Source organism: Diachasma alloeum, unplaced genomic scaffold (genome assembly GCF_001412515.2).
Source record: "Diachasma alloeum isolate Michigan unplaced genomic scaffold, Dall2.0 Dall_scaffold_00696, whole genome shotgun sequence".
Lineage (NCBI taxonomy): Eukaryota > Metazoa > Arthropoda > Insecta > Hymenoptera > Braconidae > Diachasma > Diachasma alloeum.
In genome coordinates, this window is record NW_021680828.1 from 93,391 (window position 1) to 117,978 (window position 24,588).

Consider the following 24,588-nt stretch of genomic DNA (forward strand, 5'->3'; position numbering starts at 1 on the left):
CCTGACGATCTGGCGTTAGAGAATGAGGCACTGGCTGCTGTGCTCTCCCCGAACGTTAGCTTGCTCGACATAAACTGGGCTGTGTATGAAGCAGCGCGCCGTCTAAAGCCGCGAACCCTTGCAAGGGGATCGTTTGAGCTGAAGATGAGGAGGCGAATTGCACAGCTTCAGGGGAAAATCGAGATGGCTCGGAAGCAGGCGTCGCAAATTCAGTGTGTGATTGATTTCATCATAAGTGGATGAAATTTTACGTCTCCAATTCGCAAAATATCTGCGAACTTGCGGTATCATCATCACACACTGAATAACGCAATCCTCCTTGTTATCAAGGAGAGATTTGTCGAGAGGGTTCGAGTTCTGGGGGCTACAAAGCGGTCCCTAGAAAAGCGGTTGCGGCGAATGGTAGACAATACTGTCTTTCATTCCGACCCCAGCCGGTGGTTCGAGCCTTCAGCGCCTGCACCCGACAAGATGCCATCAGTCGAGCAGGTTGAGGAATTCTGGGGGGCAATTTATAGTCACGTTCCTCGTCTCATGACGGAGACTCCAGATCTTCAAGCATTTCGTGCGTTTTGTGAAGAACATCGTCGGCAGCGCGCGGAGTTCACCCCAGTCACTTAGGAGGAAATTCAAGCTGCGCTACGAGGCATGAAGAACCATGCCGCTCCGGGTCCTGATGGCATCAACGCCTTTTGGTGGAAGAAGTTTACCTCGGTTCATAGCCATCTGGCTCGGATTTTCACATCGTTCACCGATGGTAGCGTGATGCTTCCTGAGTGGTTGGTGGAGGGGAGAACTGTGCTGCTTCCGAAGAAGGTAGGCTTGTCTAACCCGGCGAGTTATCGGCCAATAACGTGCTTGAATACGCTATACAAGCTCTTCACAGGAGTTTTGAATGAGCGTATCTTGTACGATATACGGCCAGTGTGGCACCAGATCTACGAACAGCGCGGGGCAAAGCGATCGCTGTCAGGTTGCAACGAGAGTTTACTCGTCGATCGCTGTGTATTGCGCGATTCGATGCAGTATCATCGAAACCTGTCAGTGGCCTGGGTTGACTACCGTAAGGCATTTGATAGCACAAGCCATCCGCTCATCTTTCTGCTGTTGGAGTGTCTTGCGGTAGAAACTAAAATAGTGAGGTGCCTTAAAGTGAGTGCCTTGTACGTAGTGGACCTTGCACCGCTTTGGAGGACGCGCTTCACCATAACATCTGGTGAGGGTCGGCCAACTTCAGGGTTGGTGCAATACAAGAGAGGAGTTTTTCAAGGTGACACTTTGAGCCCTGTCCTGTTCTGCATTTCGCTGATGCCCCTTTCTGTTGCTTTGCGTGCTGTTGGTGGGTACCAAGCCGGGAGACCTGGCGACAGGAAGTTAGCCATATATTCTATATGGATGACCTGAAGTTATTTGCCTCCGGGGAGCGGCCACTCAAATTCCAGCTTGATGTTGTCACGATGTACTCTCGAGCAGTCGGTATGAGTTTCGGGTTGGACAAGTGCGCAGTTTTCCATATGAAGAGGGGGAAGGTTGGGGATGGAATAGGGGAGCTCTAATTGGTGGACGGAAGCGTCATCGGACAACTTGGCGCCGAAGAGTCTTATAGGTATCTTGGCTTAAGTCAGCGATCCGTAGTGGAAGGTGAGGCAGTCAAAGAAACTCTTCGTGACGAGTATCGTCGGCGGCTTCGGAAAGTTTGGAAGTCCGAACTTTCCGGAAAAAACAAAGTAGCCGCAACAAACATGTTCGCTGTTCCAGTTCTTCTGTACTCCTTTGGCGTACTCAAATGGAGGAAGGATGACCTGAAGCAGTTGGACCGAGATACTCCCAAGCTCATGAACATCTACAGGAGCCTGCATCCCCGGTCTTCGTGTCCGCGTTTGTACTTCCCGTGAGACAGTGGAGGACGAGGACTTCTCAGTCTAGAATCTCTCCATGAGCGCTTGGTCCTTGGCTTGGCCTGTGACGTCATGAATGGCTTCGATCCTTTCTTGGAGTTTGTTCATGAGGCGGAGCAGTCCACCTTGTTCCGCCGGCACGTTGACAAGCCCATGCATGTCGTATTCTTCCGTCATGTGGAGGAGCAGGGGCTGTTCGTCCAGTTGACTTTCTCTTTCTTGAAGTCGGCTGGCTTGATGTCCGAGACTGAGAGTTTCATTTGCGCGTGTCAGGATGGCGTGATAAACACCCTGGTCTATCGAAGTCGTGTTATGGGGTTGCAAGCTTCGGATGTTAGGTGTCGGGCTTGCAAGCAGTCCCCGGAAACTCTGATGCATCTTTTGTCGGCTTGTCCGACGTATGCAATTACGAGTTATATCTACCGTCATAATGCGGCTTTGAGAGTGCTGTATTATCATTTACGGCACTCTTATGGGATAGACAGTACGCCGGTGCTGCCTTATGCTCCAAGGGATGTTGAGTCCATCGTCGTGAATGAGAGGTGTAACATTTATTGGAACTTCTCGTTTGCGACCATCAGGCCTATCGCGGCGACGAAGCCTGACCTCGTCCTCGTTGATTTTGATGACAAAATCACCTATGTCATTGAGTTCTGGGCTCCTGCCGAGAACAATATTTCAATGAAGGAAGAGGAAAAGCGGCTCAAATACCAGCCTCTCCTGTTTGAGCTACGCCAGCTGAACCGAGGGTTCAGGGTCAAGTTAATTGTCCTCATTATTGGTTCTCTCGGCGGAATGAAGCCGTCTTTGGTATCTGCGCTTGAAGTGATCCCAGCCTGCAGGCGGAATGCCTCCATATTGGCTGGCCAGATGCAGAAGGCTGTCATCCTTGGGTCCCTTCGGCTACTTAAGCAGTATGACTCCGGACTGCAGTAGGGCTCACCCTCTGCTTAGAGGGAGCACTTCTGCAGAGCGATTAGGAAAATTTTGTATCGCTTAGTTTACTGATCGGTCTTCGAGATGAAGTCGGAGCCCTCGAGGATCGTTCAATGATCTTATTAATAATAATAATAATAATAATAATAATAATAATGATCCAACTAAAAGTCAAATTGAACAGAAATTCGTGTATTTAAGTCGAAATTAAATCAGAGTAGAGAAATATATCCCACTAAAAGTAATGAGTAATATCAATACATTAAACATCAGGAACACAGCTAATTGGCTATCATTTCATCAATTCTATGAAGCTTCTCAAAATCTTTCAGTGACAATAGTCAACACAATTATTTCATGGATTTCCTAATTTCTTTGCCGTTGTAGCTGACGTTGTTCGAAGACCGTTAACTGAGCTTCCAAAACCATTAGTCTGTCGAATAACCATCGCAGGCGCACTTCTAGAACCTGTCTGGTAGGACCATCGGTCTCATTGATAGAACGCGTCATCTCATTAATTTCATGCAGGGTTCGTTGGATATCTGGGGAATCAACGTTGTATCTCATATTAGACGCTTGAGTAAAATTCTATCAGGAGAACCAATGTCTCAGAGGAACTACAAAAATACTAGTTTTCAAGAATCACTTCTTTCCCCCCGGAGAATGATGATATTTCCCTTAATCGTCTAACCTCTACTGCGTTCCTAATAATTCTCCTCCTCGTTCTCATCATCTTCATCATCAGTTTCTGCTTCGTAGATATTGAATTCCCACTAATCTTTCTCGCTCTGTCTGTGCAAGACTCCCATCCTTCAACCTCAAAATATGCTCAAGTCTCACTCAAATATTTGTATGGAGCCCGGTGATGTGGCTTGTTCAATCAATGCAACGTAAAACAATCGAAAGTTTTCAAAACCAGCTTTCGATATAGAAAAAATGGAGCCTCCTGGCGTCTTTCTTGCGCACACTCGACGTGGATGAGCGAGTTGTTATGTAGATATTTCGGGATCGTATCATTTTGGAAGGCAAGTTGGAAGGACCTTTTTTGAAGCTGATGAAATTTCCAACCAAAATTGTTTATCAAATGTTCTCTTCAAGTGATCATTATCCGTGCAGTTCACGATCCAAAGTGGTCGACAAGACCGGCATCAGAAGTTGTAACATGAAGTACAATGAGTTCAAAGAGGGAGATGCTAAAATTACTCAATAATCCATAGCATTCCCAGAGAATGAATTCCACATTTTCCCTCTCTCTGGGACACCGAATTGGTTCCCTCCCTCCTACTCTTGATAATAAAAGAATCTTCCGTCATTGTCGAAGTAACGTAGCATCAGTTTCTCTCAAGTCTTTCGGAAATTATGAAGAAGAAAAAAAAAATGAAAACAATTGATTATACTGCTATAATTTTTTATGAACGGAAATGAGTAGTGAAAAATCGTAATTTAAATTGAAGTTTTCCATTAATTCTAGAGGAATGTGTTTTTTTTGTCAATTGTTTGCGATAAAAGACTATTTAATGAGAAAAAAACCGAGTAGATATTGAAGTCTGAGCGACTCGCGTCGGTAGTCGGAATCTTCCTCCCCCCGGACAAAATTTCCCGGACAAAATGCCCCTTTTCTTAAATTTTCCAGACGAAATCTCCCGGACAAAACCTCTCAAATAAAATTACCTCAGGGAGGGAAATCCTGCAATTGGAATTTTATTTCTTATTTTTCATTTGAAAATTGATGTTTTTTTTTCGTTTTTCGAAAAAAAAATGATAAAAAAAATGATTCTTCAAATGAAAAAAATTAATAATAGTACATTAGAGCACTAGGGCCTTAATTTCGTTTTCGACGAATGTGGAGTTTACAGGACGAGCCGAAGGCGAGTTCTGTACTCACATTCGTTGAAAAGGAAATTAACGCCCTAGTGCTCTAATGTACAATATTCTACAATATTTTATTTCACTCCGTGCGATGAGTCGAGATTGAAGCACCGGAGTGACATAAAAAGTTGAATTGTTTAAATTTATATTTGTCTGTTCTTTTTCTTTCGTACGAATAAATTTCGGAGGGGCGATTCTGTCCGGGAGATTTTGTCTGGAGGGGAAGATTTCTTGAATGCCCTGATGCTATTGATTCCAGGAATCGATGCTATTGATTGCTGGAATCAGTAGCATCAATAGCATCAGGGGGGGTACCCCCGGATTGGAGGGATCTTACAAAAATATCAAGAGCCCTGAAAGTCGGTTTGGAATAGATCAACGGCTGCCGGAGCGGTGCCACAAAAATGTACAGAGCTCTGAGAGTTGCTCACATTATTCACTGTGAAAATAGTGGAAATTATTTATTCATCACTCGATACATTTTTTTGTGATTTTTTCAATCTTCCATGAACCTGTATCCGCCGACATGTTCAAGGGATCGCTGTCATTTGTCTCTCTTCAGAACTCATGCCTTTCTATAATTCGACACATAAAATTGCATCTTTGATTTTCCAGAATCTCTGAAAGCTCAATTAATTGAATAATTATTACTAGTCCGGTCGAGAGCAATATGTTTAGTTTAGTTATCTTTACGGGACGTAATGCGAAAAAAACAGAAGTTGTCTCCTCAAAAAGTGACATCAAACCACATGATCGTCCAGGTAAAGTCAAGGCCAAGTTGAATGGGAGATGGCACGTTGCGAAAGTGATAAAAAGTCATGGTGAGTGAAATTGTTTGAATCAATTCATTTGGTGACTCATTATAAGTTTTTTCATCGTTGGAAATTTTCCCAATTATGAAATAAGTCTGCGGAATTTTCATTTTGCATCCCCTTTCTCGCAAGATGAATGTGCTGTTAATACAGTCTTTTAATGGTTGAGTTCTCATTGTCCAAATGACAAAGAATGGCTCAGTGGTTTAACGGTCTTAGACGATGGTGAGGTGTTGGAAAAGGATTCATCTGGCTCCCCCTCGACACCTATAGCAAAAAATTCCTCATGCGCCATTCCGCCTATCTCCAGTCCACCCCAAGCCGGACTTAATTCAGAACAACCAGATGAAGAGAATGGGAACGATAGTGAAACACACGCTAGAAACGATACTTGTGGTCCAACAGAATCCACCAGTCTGAATGAACCATCGACATCACAAATAAGTAATGGGATATATCCTATTTTGATTAGTTCATCCTTCATATGCTCGATTTTCACACAAAGAAAAAGTTTGCTAGGAATTACGTGAAAGGAATAGCAATCACGTAATCAGAAAATTATTATTTGAAATCTGATGAAAAATGTAATGAAGCCGAGAAACGCCACTATTTTTCTCAGGAATTTTATTCTATGTTAACAGAATTTCCACTGCAGAAATATAATTTCTGGAATTTTCATAAGAAAGCAAACAACAGAGGGGCTCGGGAGGGGGGTGGGGGGAAACTCACAACTCTTTTAAGTAAATTTTTACGGCAGAGTGTTCGGGAAAAATTACGACTCTTATCACGACTCTTATCACGTAATTTTTCCCACATAAAGTCAATTTTTACGCGATTCTCCCTGAAAATTCACTTCAAAAACAGTACGTTCCAACCAAATTGCATTTCGTCTCACCATTACCTTACGTTCGGTAATTTCTACTGAACTTTTCATTTCATTTTCACTCAAGTTTTCTCTCCGTGTAGCCAGAGAAGACAGAGAAATAGAGGCCCCTGAGGATGCTGCTGCTTCTTTCAAGGATCTGGATGAGCATTTGGTTCCCATGAAGAAAGATGTTCATGTGGCTGATGAAAGTTGCCCACTCACTGACCATGATGACCCTTTGGAAGTTCTTCGAATAAAAATGAAAAATCAACGCAAAAATGGATGGATTTGAGGATGAATTGCGAGTACACGTTTCATCATGCGTCAATTTTCCATCCATCATGGACCTTTCAATGGCCACAACAGACGGAGCCCATGCTGAAACCAGGGGGGAACCTGATGAGGTTTACGTGCCAGCAATTCCTCTGAACTTAAGCTCGATTAGACCATGTTCCGAATCGGTGGCTCATTTTGAAAGCCGTCAGGCCAGTGAGTCACCCTCGGTTTGCATGGACCAAGGTAACACGACTCTACTCAATCTCTTCGCGAAATCAGATCTCCGACTCTTCGGCACCGGAAAACATCGAACACCACTTCTAGTTAAGAATGAATTTTTTCAAGTTGTGGATGAACCCGAGCAACACGTCAAAAGTGAAGGACGTGAGAATAATTTCCTCCCATACGTGCCACCACGCAATATCGAGACACTCATCAACGATATTTCTACTGCCGCATCTGATGGAACAAGTGCTGGAGCCTGTGAGATATCCGAACAGGGCGACGTGTCAACAATGAACATCATTTCGGATCCAGTTCCTTCGACGAACGCTCAGATTGTTTTTCCTCTTCCATCACCCGACAATATACTCACTGTTGGGGATCAATGCGAGCATGTTGTCGATTTAAACCTTCCAAAATTGGGATTTCAAGTGCAAAACACCGTCCTTCATTCAATCACTCCACAACGCCCTATCTCTTCTTCTCAAAGAACGGTGAATGTAACCTCTCTAGTAGTGGATCGAAGTAAGAGAGTTGTTGTTCTGCCAGTGACTCAAACCAATGATGGTGAGATAACTCATCCACCTTCCCAGCACAATGCCTGTGCCCCTCGGAATGGATCGGCGCATTCTGAAGCCACTGTCAATGAGCTAGAACCCTCCAGCAACAACGAAATGGTATTGCTTCATGATACCGTTGGTAGATTCGTATTATAAATAGTCATTTGTCCATATACGGGTTAAATTGATGCCTGGCAGTAGTGTCAGAATCAATCTCTCCAAACTCAATAGTCTCATGGAGGACTATGGCGGGGATTCTTCTGCGTTGATGCGGGAGCTTCTCGTAGCACTGGTCGGACGGCAACAACTTCTGACAAAGACTGCAACTGGTCAAGGATGTGGCCGGAAACCAATTCCCCCAGATATTTTGAAGGCCGTAGAAGGTTGAATATTGAATTTCTCACCCTCGACAGACGTTAAATCCTGCTAACGTTACATTATTGTTTACTATCTCTCTACCATATATCGTTCAACACACGAACGGGAAGGTATCGCATTCTCTATTCATGCGACGAGTTGGTCAAATGTTGGATGGATTTCGTCGCCGGCAGTAACTCACTGGAACTATGAAAGCACATATTCAGTTGCTCTGCGGCAAAAATCGGAGTGAAGAAAATGAGAATCATGGACGTTCATCAAAATATGATGGAGAGGGTTGCGAAATTCTATGGAAAATATTGTTAATTCACAAAAATATTATATAAAAATGAAGGAAATTGGTGATAATTTCAAGAAATTTCTTGATAAATCCAAACACAATCGATGTATGACATCAATAGTATTCTTTTGAAACATTTGAATTTGTTTTCTGTGGAATAATAAGTCGATTTTTCACATTCTATTGAATATCGAATTATTAGAGTATTTTCAAAGAAAAATATCAAAGGACAATTGATGTTGAAGATTTTAGGTCGAAGGTCGTATGAGGGGCATGGGGGGTCATATGGGAGTCATATGTAAGTGACGGAAAGAAAAGTTGGGAGGTAGATCCCCAGAACCTTCAACACACGAAAGTTGTCATCAGCAAATAGAAAGATTCATACCATTCCCATAACTTCAATGGAAATCACTGAGCGGAATAAGCGGTGAGTGAGTCGCATGAGCGGTATTACCTGCTGAGCGGTACAGGCACATCCTCCCCTATAGCATGGAGACGAGAGGGGCCTCTATTCTCCATACCGTATAGATAACCGGATCCACACAAATGGACATAAATATTACCGGACAAGGTACAAGACGGACATACACACAGACGAACATTCATACAGACTCGGTGAGATGGACGATGATGGGATTCAATAAGTCCAACCCCTGAGGAATGGTGGGATGAGTAGCTGAAGATTCAGTTGATAATGGAAAGAAGCTTAAAATCTGATATTCTAGAACAATCGGAAAATTTTAGTATTCCAGCATTGAGGGGAGACCGCGGTGGGATATAAGTTGATATACTCGAATATATATAGTCGATATGTTCAGATATATAAGCTTCGTTGTGTTCTCTGTGGAAGATAATTTTCTAATTGAAAATTCAATTCTTAAGGAAACATGCGGGAAAAATGTTTGATGGTAGTGGCCATCAAAAGAGAATGGTTCGTAGAGCTTTCGAAATATTTCATCCAAGGTTCAGCCCAGTCTGGAATTTCTGTGTAGCCAAGAAATATAGAAAGAAAAAGTTAGATACCAGTTTGCACTGGAGGACAAGGCTCTGAAGCATCAAAAAGCCCCAGAATAACTGTTCTGTATTCAATACCTACAAAGTAACAATATAAAATCATTTAATACCTGCAATGAAATGAGTTGAAATCCATACGGAAATATTTTGAAAAATCTAATAGGAAGCTTGGCAATCATTACCTTACTCCACCAAAAATCTAGTCATTTGAAATAACTGCTTCCTGATAATCAAAAGTGGTTTTTTGAACACCCATAAATTTGGAACATCACATTTAGTCAAGCAGTTGCCTAGCAACTAAACCTCCTCATCGTGAGAATAATCTGTCGAACACTAAATATTAGCCATCAACACACTGAAGGGAAGATAGATATTGATATCTTTGGAGATAAAATGGAGGAAGAGGATCTTGACATGGACTATTATTTTGAGGGAGACGAAGATGAAGAGAGCTTAGAACAAGATGAGGAGGAAGAAGAGAAGCCAGCAAAGCGAGCTCATCCAAAAAAAGTAGCCATCAAACGTAAAGAAAAATCTGTGGATACCGGAGAAAGTACCAGTGAAGATGATGAAAGCGACAGCGACAGCGATAGTGAGAGCGATGATGATTGGGATGAATTTGGAGAATCATCGGATAGAGGAGAGAAAGTAGCTGGCAAGCGTAAGCGTGGTAAACGACTCTTCACTTTGTTACCCGAACTAGCTGCAATAGTTCCCGAGTGGAAATTCTGTTCAGGTCTCGATCAGATCAGGTCTCGGACTGATCAAGTCCGATCCGAAATTCTGATCAGGCATGTTACGCCTCTGCCTTAGGTTTTTCCACTAGGGTTTCTCCGCCTTCCATCATTAGGCATTAATTAGATTAAATTTTTGTTTTTTTAGAGAAAAAATTTAGTAACTTCCTAGCCGGGAATCGAACCCGGGAGCTCCTAATGTCACGTCGGGTGCTCTTACCATCTGAGCTACCAGGACACTTACGAATTTCACTCTCAAATTGACTCATACCCGAGTGGAAATTCTGTTCAGGTCTCGATGAGAAACTGATCAAGTCCGATCCGAAATTCTTATCAGGCATGTCACGCCTCTGCCTTAGGTTTTTCCACTAGGGTTGGTTTGAAACAAATGACTCGATTTGAAGTAGTCAAGAAAATCTGGAACGTCATCAAAGAGAGGAATCTCTATTATTCTCTTAATAAGATGTTTGCCATTTGCGACGGAGAGTTGATGAAGGTTATCGGAGAGGAGCGTTTCAGAGTCTTCGGTATCTCAAAATATCTTAACAATCACTGTCACTGAATGAAGCAAGACAATGACATCTGAATTGTACCGCTGAAAAAAAATTGCATAAATAAAAGAAATGAAAAATAAAAATTATAGATATTAGTATTCAAACTGAATTTCCTTCGACAGTTACTTCGGATGGGTAGTGGTCATTGGGGTCGAGTTTTTGATTCTTACGTATGTGAAGGCTGATTCTGTGAAGAACTATGCTTCGGTTCTAGACGTTTCGGAGGTTTTTATAACGATATAGTCAGCAGACTCTCATTCTAATTCCTGATTTTTATAGAATTTGATTAACACTCCGTTGGTCGCACCAAAGTTACGAACGTCGTCGGTCGCACGTAGAGCGCCGCGCCGCACCATGTTAAATCGGCATAGTGATAAATTTGAAAGATCTAGGAAAAATCTGAAAAAATCAACAGTGATCTAGATCGTATACTTGAATAAGTTCCGTGAAATTTTTAATCCTCAGTGTTACCTTCAATTATATATTCACGCTCAAAGTTGGCATGTTTTTCAGAAAATTTGCCTTATACACGGTACATCGCCCGGAGTGTCGGCATAGAAATTTCAAAATCTTACTGTCCATCTTATTTTCGGTGAAAATTCTCATTGATAGGGCTTCTAGACACTTCAAAATGAAATGTTAAATTTTTTCAAATTTTTCTGCGGCTTGACTGCAGTGTCATTTAAAAAATTGAAAAAAGCGCGGCGCGACGCCTTTCGCGCGACCAACGGAGTGTTAATTTAACTTGGCCAATTTTCATGTCCTGGTAGTTTTTTGCATCCTACGTCGTAGAATTTTCTATCTAATAATTAGAAGAGGGGTTCCAGCCAGGCATGGTGCTTTCTGGTTTTTGTTCAATGCTCTGGTTCTCTTCAATCCAAATTTAAGGAGGCATTTCCTGACCTTCATCCAGTATTCCCCATTTTTCATATTCAATACTCGAAATTCCATTCAGTTCTGACTAGAAATAGCCGTTATTCTTGGAATCCATGAACGTTTGCTCCCGATGGTCATTAAAATAAAAGCAAAGCTGGAAGAGCTTCATGAAGAGCTACTCGAAGAAAGTAAAATTTCAGAAGCATTTGCCTCTAACAAACCTTTATCCCCGAACCATACATGCTCCAACAAGCTTGAGGGAATGGCAGGCCCGACTTTGACAGTAGCGAATCAACCACAGAAACCATCTGCGACTTACCAGGAACTTTTTACGACTCAAACGATGACTCAGATCACCAAAGTCTCAATGGCGATCATTTACGACCTCCAAAGTTAATGAAGAGTCAAGAAAAAATCAGAAAATGCCCGAAGAACTAATAGGAGCGTCAGGAAATGAACTCCCCACGCCCCTTTTCCAAAATCAAAAGACCACCAAAACATGGGCAAAATCCTCAACGAGGAAGCCACAATGAGCGTAGCGACGTTCGCAGAATTGGAAGTAAAGTCCCACGACTACCAACGACAGACCTTGGCCTTGATGATATGGAGAAGGCACACTAGATGGAGGCATCTTAGCGGACAATATGGATCTCGGGAAGCTACTGGAGATGATTATATCTCTGAATGGAAAAAAAAAGTTGGCAGAAGGAGTGCACGAAGGGCAGAATAGTTCTTGAAGAAACTCGCATTATATGCTCGGAGTTCATTGATGATATTTTCAAAATGTAACTGGTAAAAAAAATTGGTAAAGAAGAATTTACAAATTCCAAAATCACGTGAGGAATCATTTTCAACAGGGTAGGAAAGTATTCTAGAAATCCATTATTATTCTACTGACAAAGAAACTTATTGCTCCCGTTTTTTCACTAATTGATTGAAAGGAAGTCTCATATGTGTTTCATTTTCTCGAGAGTCATGCGTTGGAAGTTTTTACGACATTCAAGTCTTAATGGCATTCAGCACTATCTGAACATTTCATTTGTAAAAAAGTTACGATGATTTTTCTAGTTATTCTTATCATTTTACTTTCATAAAAATTATTGCCTTAAAATTATCTCTTTAAACCAGTTTCTGAAGTTCAACGAATAGCTGAAACGCTCCCTTCGCTATTCCAGAGTTTTCAATACTAAGTGTCACAAAAGAAATGTCTTCTTCTGACCGATAAAAATTTTCCAGGACGAAACTTGATGGAAAAACGAATGGGTAGCAGCTTCTTCAACTGCATCAGAGCTTTAGGCACTGATTATTGAAGAACTAACTCTGCTCTTCTCTGTATATTGAATAAAAAATTGTTTTATTGAACACTCAAAGGGAAAAAAAATTGTAATAGTATCCAAAGGTCCATAGACAGCTCTATCGTTCCATCAGTCTTGTCATAGGCTCTGCACCTGGAAGAAACAGTTTTTTTTTCAAGGATATTACCTCATGCTTCCTTGAATGAAAACAATGCTTGCCTCGGGCATTGATCAAAATAAAAAATTATAGAAAAATTACTCAAAAATTTTTTTCTCCCCTCTTAATAGCGGATTTCGAGTGATGAGAAGCCACTTGGTCCTCGTCAAGACTGCTTCGCCGCTTTTTCAACATTAAAAAATTACAGAATGTGGTGAAAAGATGAATATTTGAGAGAAAAAGATTTTTTTCACAAAGGAAACTTACTCTTCAAGGTCAACCAAGAATACCACACGAACTGAGGAGACGGAGGATCCCTATAGGGCTTATGAGTTTTTTTGTTTATTGTCTTCTCTCCAAATGAAGAAATAAAGAATCAAATTTCCACAATAAAACAAAAAATAAAAAGAAATTTGTGTCGTAGAAACTCTTCTTAAAATTTCTCAATATGAAAGGTTGAAAAACTAGTAAGAAATAGGGAATCATTATTTTTCAAGGGACGAAATTTACTCTTCAGGATTTGGAGACCACACCTCTTTCTTGTCGAAAGACAGGAAATCCCAATTTACCTAAACGAAAAAATAAATTAAATAAATGATTTCATTCAACACTGAGTTTTTGCTCTTGACAGAATCTTTCCAGGGTCAATGAGATGGCATTTAGTCTTTCTCTGAATTTATTTGCCAACATTTCTCCTGAAGGAGTTGGAGAAAATAATTGGAAAATAAAACCAGATATCCGTGCAAACTATCTAGGACTATCAAGAACATCAACGGGACCACAGAGATCGAGATGATCTCCCAAGAGACTGCCTCAATTCATCAATGAAATCCATTGCACTTCATCAACTTGGTTTTCACTGAGTCGACCCTATCAGAGCGCGTATAATTTCCTCTGAAAAAACCCCATGGGATCATGTAGAAAGAACCTGGTGACACTAGAAACCCCAAACTAAATACCGGTATCAAGAAGGTCCCATAATAGACTGGCTGGGGACAACTCTGTAAGGACACGCACAAGTCACATAGGAATATTGGCAGCAAGAGGGTCCTCTAATATATATTCTGAGGTATTTCCCCAACCTCATTTTTACTAAGCACATCCTACGTGGAGAGCACGTACGAATTCTATGGACATGCACTCACTAAGGACGCCAGTAAGAACATCATAATTACTTAATTCAACTTGATAAATCCATTACATTTACGTAACCAACTTTTTCGAACAATTCCATTGAATCTTTTGTTTTCTAACGAATGTTTACCATTTTACAGGCTACATTCACACGTGATATCGATTTTTTGACACGTCAAACTGATAACTTCAGATTAAGCAAAACCAAAACGGAGCTGCCCGGTCCTAGTGATAATAATGTATTAATTCAGTCATTTGAAAATTACTTTGAGAGGGGCTGTTGGTAATGCAAAGTAATTGATAATATCTCAATTATCGACATTCATTCTACACAGACACACACTATTTTATCCCAGATTTTCACTTACTCGCACTTGCACACAATTCTCTCTCTCATGTATACTTTGGCGTGCCTCATCATCTATTTTATATCCGTTAATTATGGAGTAATCATTGAATAAATTGTTCCTAATTATTATTGAGATAATTGAGTGGACCTTTAATCACATCCTATTACAACAGATTTATTGATAATTTTAAAGTTAAAAATGTTCACGAAAAGTTGAAGAAAATTACTGATAAATAAATTAATTCAAAATCTTGTCACAAGTTATCTTAGGTAAACAGACTTGGTAACTTCTTTACCGACCTAGTCACTTTGTGCCGCTATATTGAAATCACTCAAACTTTGATGAACAAATCCATTAAAATTTTATTGACATTTTAACTATTGAAATGTGAAGTGGGAAAAACGTCAATCAAAGCGCAAGAAGGATATAAAAACCCTAAAAACAATAAATGAGGAGCTTCACTCCTGAAGAGGGGGTTACTCTGCCCGAATCGCTCCAGAAAATCCTAAAGTCCACAATTCAATAAAATCTCATTTGGATATCAATGAGAAAATAATATCTGTGTTTGAAATAATCGTTGCTAAACAAAAGTCAACATAAAAATTGTGTTAATTAATTATCCTGTTGGATTAATATTAAAAGAACTGTTAGTTGAATGAAGTCAACTTCGAAAATAAGACTGCTCCCTGTGTTAGAAATAATTTATAAAAATAAAAAGGATTTATTAATTGAAGAGTGATTTAATCCCTGAAAATAATATCAATGAACTATCCTTGACGGAGTTCTGTTGAGGAAAAATATCTATTAAAATCCTAAAAGAAATCATCTACTGTCCCGTGTGATCCTGAATGAACCTTGGAGTCCTGATCCTCTGCTTTCCTGATTTCCTTGGATTCCAGCTTGAACCTGTGTCCCGAATTGTCTTCCGATCCTATGTTGGACCGACCCCTAAATCTACCATTGCTCGTTGATTCCTGAGTTCCTTTGAAACCTTGAATACTCTTAATTTCCTTCCTCGCTACTAATTTACTAGTATTGGATTCAATCCATTATCTGTGTGCCCAATTCTCCATTGGACCCCTTGGATTCCTGATGTTCCCGTCTATCTGATCCTATCACGTCATTTGCTGAGACTTCTTCTCAAGATCGGATTAATTATCATTCGGAAATAAGTATAAAACCATTTTGTATCGCGGACTTTCAATGATTGATTATTCATATAAATATATATATTACCGGTCAATTATCGCGCCTGACCTTGGTGTATATCGGTAAAAACACCTGGCGACTGTACATGTCCGGTGACAGAACGCTACACGTTTTCAAATTGCTGCCTACGCCCGTCATGTCAAAAAATATCATTCGACATACGGCCTGAAAAAAGTTTTCTAGCTCATATAATGGCAATTCTTGTCTTCGGCTCGGGCTGCAAACTCATATTCACCAGAAAATTTTTTTTCAACCGAGGGGGTAATCACTCATGAAATCTGGTGTACAGATCAATTTGAAATCCCATGAGATCCCATGAAATCCCATGAAATATCAAATGAAATCTTTTGAAATTTCTGAAATCCTGAAATTTCATGGAATTCTCGTGAAATCTCACCAGATCCCACGAATTCTCATGAAATTGTTGTGAAATTCCATGAAATCTTATGAAATCCCATGCAATATTTAACGAAATCCTTTGAAATATCTGAAATATATGAAATCCCATGAAATTCTTGTGAAATCTGTGTAGAGGAAGAGGTTAATGAAGGGATGTGAACAAAAGTTTCGAAAGGTTTTGCAATATATTCTTCTAATAATTATACATATCAATATGTCTCAGTGCGACGTGACAGAATATAATACGTGAACGAATATAAATAGAATTTTTACTGACGAGATGTCCCGTTTCAGACGAGTACCCGACTATTACAGTATAGGACCATATACTTGAGAATCATTTTACTTTCATTAATTATTTTACTAATTGGAAATTAATTGCGAATGCTCCTCATTTCCTGTAGAATATGAGGACTGTAATGGGGAGCACTATTCTCAAATGATGGACGAGGAAGCGTGCACTCATACGTTTTCAGGTCATGCCAAGCCGGTTTCTCAGATTTTGCTACGAGTTGATCATCTTGAACCTCGTTCCATGGAGAACAGAGACACATGATACCCTTGGAGTTTTTCGTTGGGCATTCTGTTGGTGCACTCGACTTTGAATATTGCAATCGCTTACCTTTGCCAGCAATATATGAAAAAGCAAAGAGTCTACCGATAATCTGATGTTTCTTCTGATTTTTTTCTTCTCTACATCTCGGAAGCAACACCACTGTCCTATACAAACTTTACCACTCCTCATAACATTTTGAGCATCTTTACCAGTCATTTGAACATCAGAATCATCTGTTTGACCATTTAACATCAATGAGCATCTTACTCTACTCAAATGATCGTTGCTTAATTTAATATAATCAATAAAGAATATATCCAAGAAACAGTACTTTTGCGAATAACACTAGTACGACCAGCTTTATCAATGTAATGCACGTAAGGCCCTTTGAGCGAAAGTTCGATTGCAGTTTGACTCTGCGATTCTTGTAAATTGGACGATAACAACTATAAATCCTCTTGAATCGTTTGATCAATAACACTCTGATCGTTGGACTTGTCTTTGGAACTATTATCAAACTCCTCATCTTCGTGATCAGACTCATTTGGATTATCATTTGTTGGAACATCAACTTTAACCATAGAAATGACGCAAGAGATGTGATTATCATTTTCCATTTTCATACCCAAACTCAATGCCACTTATTGCGTCATGTGTTGGTAAATAAGCTCCTTCCAACACATCATGAATTTCTTTTGCTTTCATTCATTATTTCTCTGCTCGTGGAAAACTGTCCTCAGTGGCCAGGATATTTTGTACTTGAGTTTGAAATTGTATTTGCTGGAGACGATGAGTGAAATCCAACATACTGAAGTTTATTATAGTTGAATAAGGTGATGTGAGTGATCGTGCCACACGGAAGAACTTTTCACAGGGTTGACTGTTGAATAACCATGGGATGAAAAGGTGAGATATTCCTTGTGCCCTGAATTTAATTATTGCTACAATGAGGGCGTACGCGTTTAATTCAATCCAAGTGTATGCATTGCTAGTGATAAAGTTGTTCGACGTACGGTACCCATGCTCAACAATCCACTGTCTCCAAAGTTGAAGAAAGAAAATACTCATCCACATCATATGAAGTCTCTCCATAGCTGTGAGATCTTTCCTCATATAACTGTCCAAAATATTCCTCGGTGTTTCCAAAAAAACTTTGGTACCATTGGAATCACCAACTTGAGATAGCAAAGTTGTGACTGTGGTACAACAAATCTTTTCTACCGATCTGAAATTGATTTTATCATCATTATCTAAATCACTTGTGGTCAATCCATGGTCTTGTTTGGGTATCGCATCAATTAATATTAATATTCGTAAATGAGCTGATGATACCATAAATTGTCCAACAGGTAAAAGAACTGATGGCTTCAAGAAAACATTACGTATTTTAGTACCAATATGTATCTCGTCTTGAACACTCATTGCTGATTACGTCACAGATTCAATGAACCAGTCCTTCCATCCATGTAGAATTACCGGGTCCTGGATGATACAGTTTTGTTTCATAGCTTTCATTAAGCGAGTATCACTATCGGATGAAGAACCAAGAATCGTGATACCTTCAAGTGCGGCTTGCTGCTTCATCCACTCCCATCGACGAATAACGTGATCGGATTTGAAACGATTATCGGTTCCAAAAAAAGCAAGACAAAATAGGGCAACTCCTTCCCGGAGAGGTTGAGCCATTATCACATACCCATAGTTAGCGATGGTACCCAGCTCAAAGGATTTCTCAATTTTTTCTGCCGATGAAGCCTCATACGTATCCAAAATTGGTAGTCCATTAGCATCCAACGGTAACACGAACCCAATGATTTTGTTGAATCGAGAATCATATTGAATGCGACCAGTGATTCTGGTCCCATCTTCGCTTATCCAGACACGCATCGGCAAATTTCGACACGGTAAGTCAGGTCACTGCTCAGGTCACGAAATCAAAAAACTCCTTCGCGAATGGGCTCATTGATGCCTTGGATACATCGTCCTACTGTAGAGGGTGATAAAAATGAGTAGGAAGATTTTGATGAAGAACTTCATATAGATTTCTCCCTCCTAATATGAAAATGTATAAAGCAAACTGTTTCATTGATTCTTCGTACCTTTGACCATTTTTTCCCTTCTCAAATTTTTTTTTCAGCTGAAGTAATTAAGGAGCGTAAACAATTACTGGAAGTGACAACGGAGTGATCAATAATATTCATCGCAGACTTTTCATTGAAATGTTCTGATAACGATGTCTTCAATTCGTCATTTTTACCGCCAACGGCAAATCAGAGGGAGGGGTATGTGCATTTGACAGTCCATAACACGACTCATCGATATCTGTATTTGGACAAAACTACGTGAAAAACGATTCCAAAAAGTAAATATGTGTATCAAGAATAAAGAGAACATTCCGGGAGAATCTATTACGGAGTCCGATTTTTGATTAAGTACTCCGTTTTCCTACAAAATGAATTTTTTAAAAATGATTTGGGGACGGTCAAAATATTAAACCGAAATTCCCTAGCGAGCAAACAAAAAAACCCGTTGGTAAAATTGGTTAGTTACTGCTCTTCAGCTGTTGCTGTGTACGCCATAGACATAATAGCATTGTTATGTCCGAAGGATTTTTCAGGCGGGAAAATCCTGAGTTTAGAAGCTGATTTATTCGTTGAATTCATTCATTGGACTCTAATGGATCAGGTATCAAGGACTCCTTGGTTAACAATAAAAATAAAGTGCGATAAAATGTTTCTTATCGCGTTTTCCCGAGTGTTAATGAGCAATTTGTTTATTCTGCACTCTTAACTTGTTTTCTTCTCAGGTAATGGGACCGGAAGTTTCATTTTTTATATTTCGAAGGGATGTTTGAAATGATTTAAGCGAATTTCTCGAATGTGTAACACCTTTAATTGTTTGTTTTAACCAGTTAATCCAAGTTTACACTGTCAGGGGAAATTTGCAGTTCGATTTGCTTGATTTTCCGCGAATCACAAAGTTCAAATTTTACAACAATATATTACTTAAGATTTACTTACAAGTTTTCAGCTTATTGGAGATGTAATCCTTAATAGGTGGAAATGTCGTCCCAGATATTTATTACAATTTCTCTCTATAACGTATTTTTCACAATGTTCTTTAGTGTTTTTAAATTAAGGATCCGAATTATTTATAAGTATACACACACTTATACGGTAAGGCGTTTGGAGTCGCGAAAGCCTTATTGGTTCCTACGCGTGATTTTAAAAGCCGAAAGAGTGTATCTCTTCTTTTTATGATATTAGAGAATGTGAAAATTCTCGTTAATTTTGATGAGGGATTTCTGATAACTCAAATTTCCGTATATCCAAAATCGATCAACTCTCGGCAGCGATCGTCAGCGCTCAGGAGACCACCCTCGAAATTCAGTTCACCGATTTCTGTTGGGAGCTACGACGAAAGATTGACTTTTTCCGACTTGGTACCGAAGAACCCGAATTACCGAAGATTGGAGAACGTATTCGTTCCCCGGATTTTACACGACTGAGTTTTACTTTTATCGATTGTAGTTTTTAGGTTTTGAATTTAGGCGTTGGCTTTAAGGGGTGGGAGTTGGTGATTTGGAGGTTTATGACGAAAATTCGACGTGGAACACCTGTTCACGTGATCGAATTTTCGCTGATTCCACTCCTTGGGTTTTGGAACTTATTGAACTTTGAAGTGGCCTAAGGAATTTAGCGCGATGTTGAAATTGCTTATCGGCAATTCCGACATCGGTTGTGCCGAATAGAGTTATTGGAATGTGTTTTATGTTCATTTTGAGGTTGGGGGGTGGTTTAGGGGTTATTATTTTTGAGGGTTGTTTTGGCTTGCCGGAAAGGTCTTGATGATTCGAATAATTTTTGTTAAGGACATTTTTCACGGGAACGCGTTGTTTGGGTGTCACATCGATTGTTAGTTAGATATTGTTTATTTAGCTAGCTTTTTTATTTATGGTCGGAAAGTCAAAATTGTCGGCTTGTTCTCTTGCGCCGGTTGTGTGGCGTTTTTGGAGATATTGTTTTGGGTTGGAATGGTGTTTTACTATTTATTAGGGTTGGTCGAAAATTTTTAGGGGAATTTGTTGTTAGCAATTGTAGTTGTTATCCGATTGGATTGAGTGAGGGCTTGGATGGTTTGGTTTTATTGCCCGGTCGTTTTTTGTTATGGGAAGTTTTCTGTAAAACTATTATTTTGGGTTTTAGTAAAAATGTTTTGTTAGGGAAAAATTGGACCCCTGCTAAAGTTATTTGTTAACAACTTTTGCAGTGTTCGGAATTTCTTTTTAGGTGATGGGTCAAAAGTTTCGTCGTTATGACACGGAACTTTTGACGTATTTGTAGGGTGCGGGGTTTTTAGTTTTCTAATTTGGTTTGGGGGCAATTTATTTATTTCAAGTAGGGTAGTGGGGGTGGGTTTCGTGATGGTCCAAACGGGGTGTATGAGGGCTCGAGGGTTTTGTTTCATCCGGGGGAACAATTTTGGTCCTATGTACTTTAATTGTTTGGCCCTTAGTTTACTTTTTATTGCATTTTTTGTGTGATCTAAATCTTGTGCGCTGTTGGTTATTTTGGAATTGGGGGGGGGGTTAGATTTTAGGCTGGAAATAATTTGGACATAACAACATCTAGACTGGGGGTCTCCTATGCTTCATCGTCTCGTATTCCCTGTTCCCGGTGGTTCCTGAAGCTCCATACATGGCATATGCTCAATATGCATGTTAGAAAATGAATAATTGATCTTTCTAATCGTTAGGAAATTATTTGGAGATATTTGCAAAATAGTTTTCAATATGTGGAATTCCAAGTATTATTAATATTAATCAATTCAAAATTGGCCGTAGAATTCAGCAAAAATGTAGAAAATTTCATCTTTGACAGTGTCAGTCAAAGTAAAATCATTTAGATAATCGATTGATTCATAAACCAATGTTCGTTAATAAACAATTGATATTCAATTGAATGAATTTTTCCAAACATTGGTATATGAACCACCGATTATCCAAATAATTTTGCGGTGACTGACAATGTCAAGAAGGAAATTTTGGACATTTTTGCCAATCGTACGGCCAATTTTTAATTAATCAATATTAATTAATATTTTGGTTTCCAAACATCGAAAACTATTTTCCAAATAACTCCAAATGATTTTCTAATGATTAGAAGGGTTGATTATCCATTTTCTAATTAAAATCTGCTACATATATGGACCTTCATCCATAATAAATTCTTAATTATTAGTGCATTCGCGGAAAGCGGCAACAGATGGCAGCAGGTGGCTATACACTCCATTTGCGAAAAGCATTGAGCAAAGTTGGCTAAATGCATGCTCTCCTTGTCTAATCCATTGAAAAACGTTTAGCCACGTGGCGCCATAAGTTCGTGAATTGGACGACAATCGCCCTAATTAAGTGGCCATGTAACTTAGACAGCAGTTACCACCAGAGTCGAAAATTTCGATCCATTTTTTTTAAGGGGGGGACATCATTTCTGAAAAAAATCAAATTCTTAGGTCCTTCATAATCATGGAATGAAGGGCCTAAGAATTTAATTTTCCAAAAATGATGGTTCCACCGTAAAAAAAAATTGAATCGAAATTTTCGACTCTGATGGTAACTGCCGTTTAAATTACATGGCCACTTAATAGCATTTTTGTTGGACGTGGTTCCAATGACAAGGTATGTAACGTTTTGGTAAACTTTACCCGAAATCGTTCGAAATAGTCAAGTGATTTGCCGTTGGTGAGGTATAACACCGAGGAGTGTTCGCAATGAGCTGTTGTGATCTATACTCCGTTGGAGCGTGGTACATTATATCGTTCACATTTAACGAAGTAGGCAATGCTGACAGATAACCCCTAAAATTTCGGGAATAATATAGATATATAAATAGCGATTCAATCACCTACATAAGTGGATAAACATCAATGTAAAATAACTGGTTAGTGTCTCATTATATCCTTCAAGGAAATGCTCATATTGTTCCCTTCAATATACTCATAAAAATATCTTCCTTTTTTAAAAGAAATGAAGAAAACTGAGAAAGTTGATGAACCGAGTGAGTTACAAATAGTACATGATAAGGCAGTAAATTTCATCACAAATGAGAAAGGGCAAGTCCTAGTCCTCGATAATGGTTAATAGATTTTTCTAACGCTTCTATTTATAGCGCATAGCAGAATTTCACAATACATTGTTTTAGGTAAAGCCGAATGGTACAACACAGAGTCGACGCCTCCACCATCACCCGATCCATCAACAAATGTCAATACTGCCAATGTTGCTGAGTCAATGGAGGAAAAAGTGAAGAGTACTAAAAATACGGTTAGAACATCCTCTACATCAAAAAAGATTCGATGTGGGTGGTCACGTGCTCAGACATTGGCTCTGATCAATTTTTATGTCAGCCATCAAAAAGAGTCCGTAAGCACTACTGTGAAAAATGATATGGTGTGGAAAGATTTTGAGCGCGAGCAAGCAAATCAAGATGGGAGTCATGACCGTTAACAAATCAAAGATAAATGGGCAGCTTTGAAGGCAGCTTTTTATAAGGCTCTGGACAATAGATCAAATAAATCAACAGGTGCAGCGCCTATTTCTTTTGATTATTTTGATGAGATATATAAGATTTTCAAAGACGATCCTAGAGCAAAACCTATTGCGATCGCTTCATCTTTCAGAGGAGCAAAGAATATATCTCCTAAGTTACGAGACAGTCATAACTCAGAAGACGAAGAAGATGAGAGTATCATTGAGAATTCAGGTGCTGAAAAGGATGGGCCAGGATTCCAACAACTTCCAAAATTGAAAAAAACTAAGTTCGAAACGCATCTTGCTGCGCTGGAAGTTGAACCAAGGAACAGGTCGGAAGATATCCAACAACGTCATGCCGATTCCATGGCAGTACAGAGAGGTTGCCTTGATGTTCTCAAAGATATGACAAATGTAGTCAAACAATTGGTTAGCCATAAGAGGAACAGAGGAGAAGAGGACTCTGAAGAGGATCATAAGTAACACTTTAGACAATGTTTCCACTTTTATAGCTTTCCATTTGGTTTACTTTTGTTTTGTTTAAACCTACATACTTGATAAATGTCATGAGAATAATTTTGTAGTGAATATGTAAATCAAGATCAGTAAATTTCCGTTCGATCATTTTTTTTTTATATCTGAGAATTCCAAGGAATTAGCAAATTCTCATGAAGACTCTTTCTTAGCTCTCACTCTAGTCCACAAACAAGGTCCTTATAAGGACACGTCAATTTCCCTAAGATTCAACGGTATTCATGAAAACCTTATACCGAAAATAATGTGGCTGATCTCGTCTTACCATTTCACTTCTGAATTTTATTAGTTGGTTAAAACTGTTGTAATTCACGAATATTAGAAGACTGATTCGTATTACAATTTAGTTTTATGAGGAATAATAGTGATAAACCCGCCTAGATACAGTAAGTCAGTAGATATATCGATGGAAGTGCAATTGTCAGTGATATTACTCATAGCCGCTGAAAATATAAGTTGATATAGTTATAGGGCACTACGGGTACTGTATATTGTAAAGTATAGAATACTCATAGGAGGAATCTCCTATAGATAGATATAGGAGAATATAATATCTATACTATATAGATAATCTCTATAGTATAGAATATCCATAGAAGGAATCTCCTATGGGTATTCTATACTTTTCATATAACTGTGTTCTTTCGGCATCAATTTCCAAGTTATTATAATGAGATTCCAATTTGAATTGGAAAATGAGTGCCTACCATTATTTTCTATCCCTCTATAAGAGCTTTAGTATTCTATTCACTGAAAGAGACTGAATAAAAGTAATTGCTCATAATAAAATTGGTGTCAACTTTCCACTGATTTCATATATCTTCCGCAACCGATAATTTTTGACGAAGGTTAATGGAGGAGAATCATTTTTGGAATCGAAAGTTCCTAGTTCTTTTCCGATGAGACCATTATTCAATTATGGTGTTTTATTAATAATATTGTGTAACTCTTGAATAAACCAATCTGGCAGTAAGACTCGCATCTATTAAGGAGAGGGCAAAAGACGATAAACACAAAAACCACAAGAGCGAAATAATATTATTCAATAATGGAGAAAATTTGATCGATCCTTCATTGAGTGTTTTATCAGAATCATGATAGACAGAAATTTAGTCTTATATTTTTTTTCAATTTATTTTTTCATGAAAATA

The 24,588-nt window shown here is 39.2% G+C and overlaps 1 protein-coding gene and 1 long non-coding RNA gene across 3 annotated transcripts in view; one reads left to right on the plus strand and one right to left on the minus strand.

The window, feature by feature from the left end:
- The window catches only part of LOC107044242 (probable methylmalonate-semialdehyde dehydrogenase [acylating], mitochondrial), a 133,907-nt gene that overhangs the window by 80,273 nt on the left and 29,046 nt on the right, over positions 1 to 24,588 (minus strand). The gene's annotated exons all lie outside the window — the stretch shown is intronic.
- LOC107044244 lies at positions 22,135 to 24,188 on the plus strand. Its single transcript, XR_001461315.1, has 3 exons — positions 22,135 to 22,313; positions 22,398 to 22,508; positions 22,575 to 24,188. It is a non-coding gene; the product is annotated as an uncharacterized LOC107044244 (long non-coding RNA).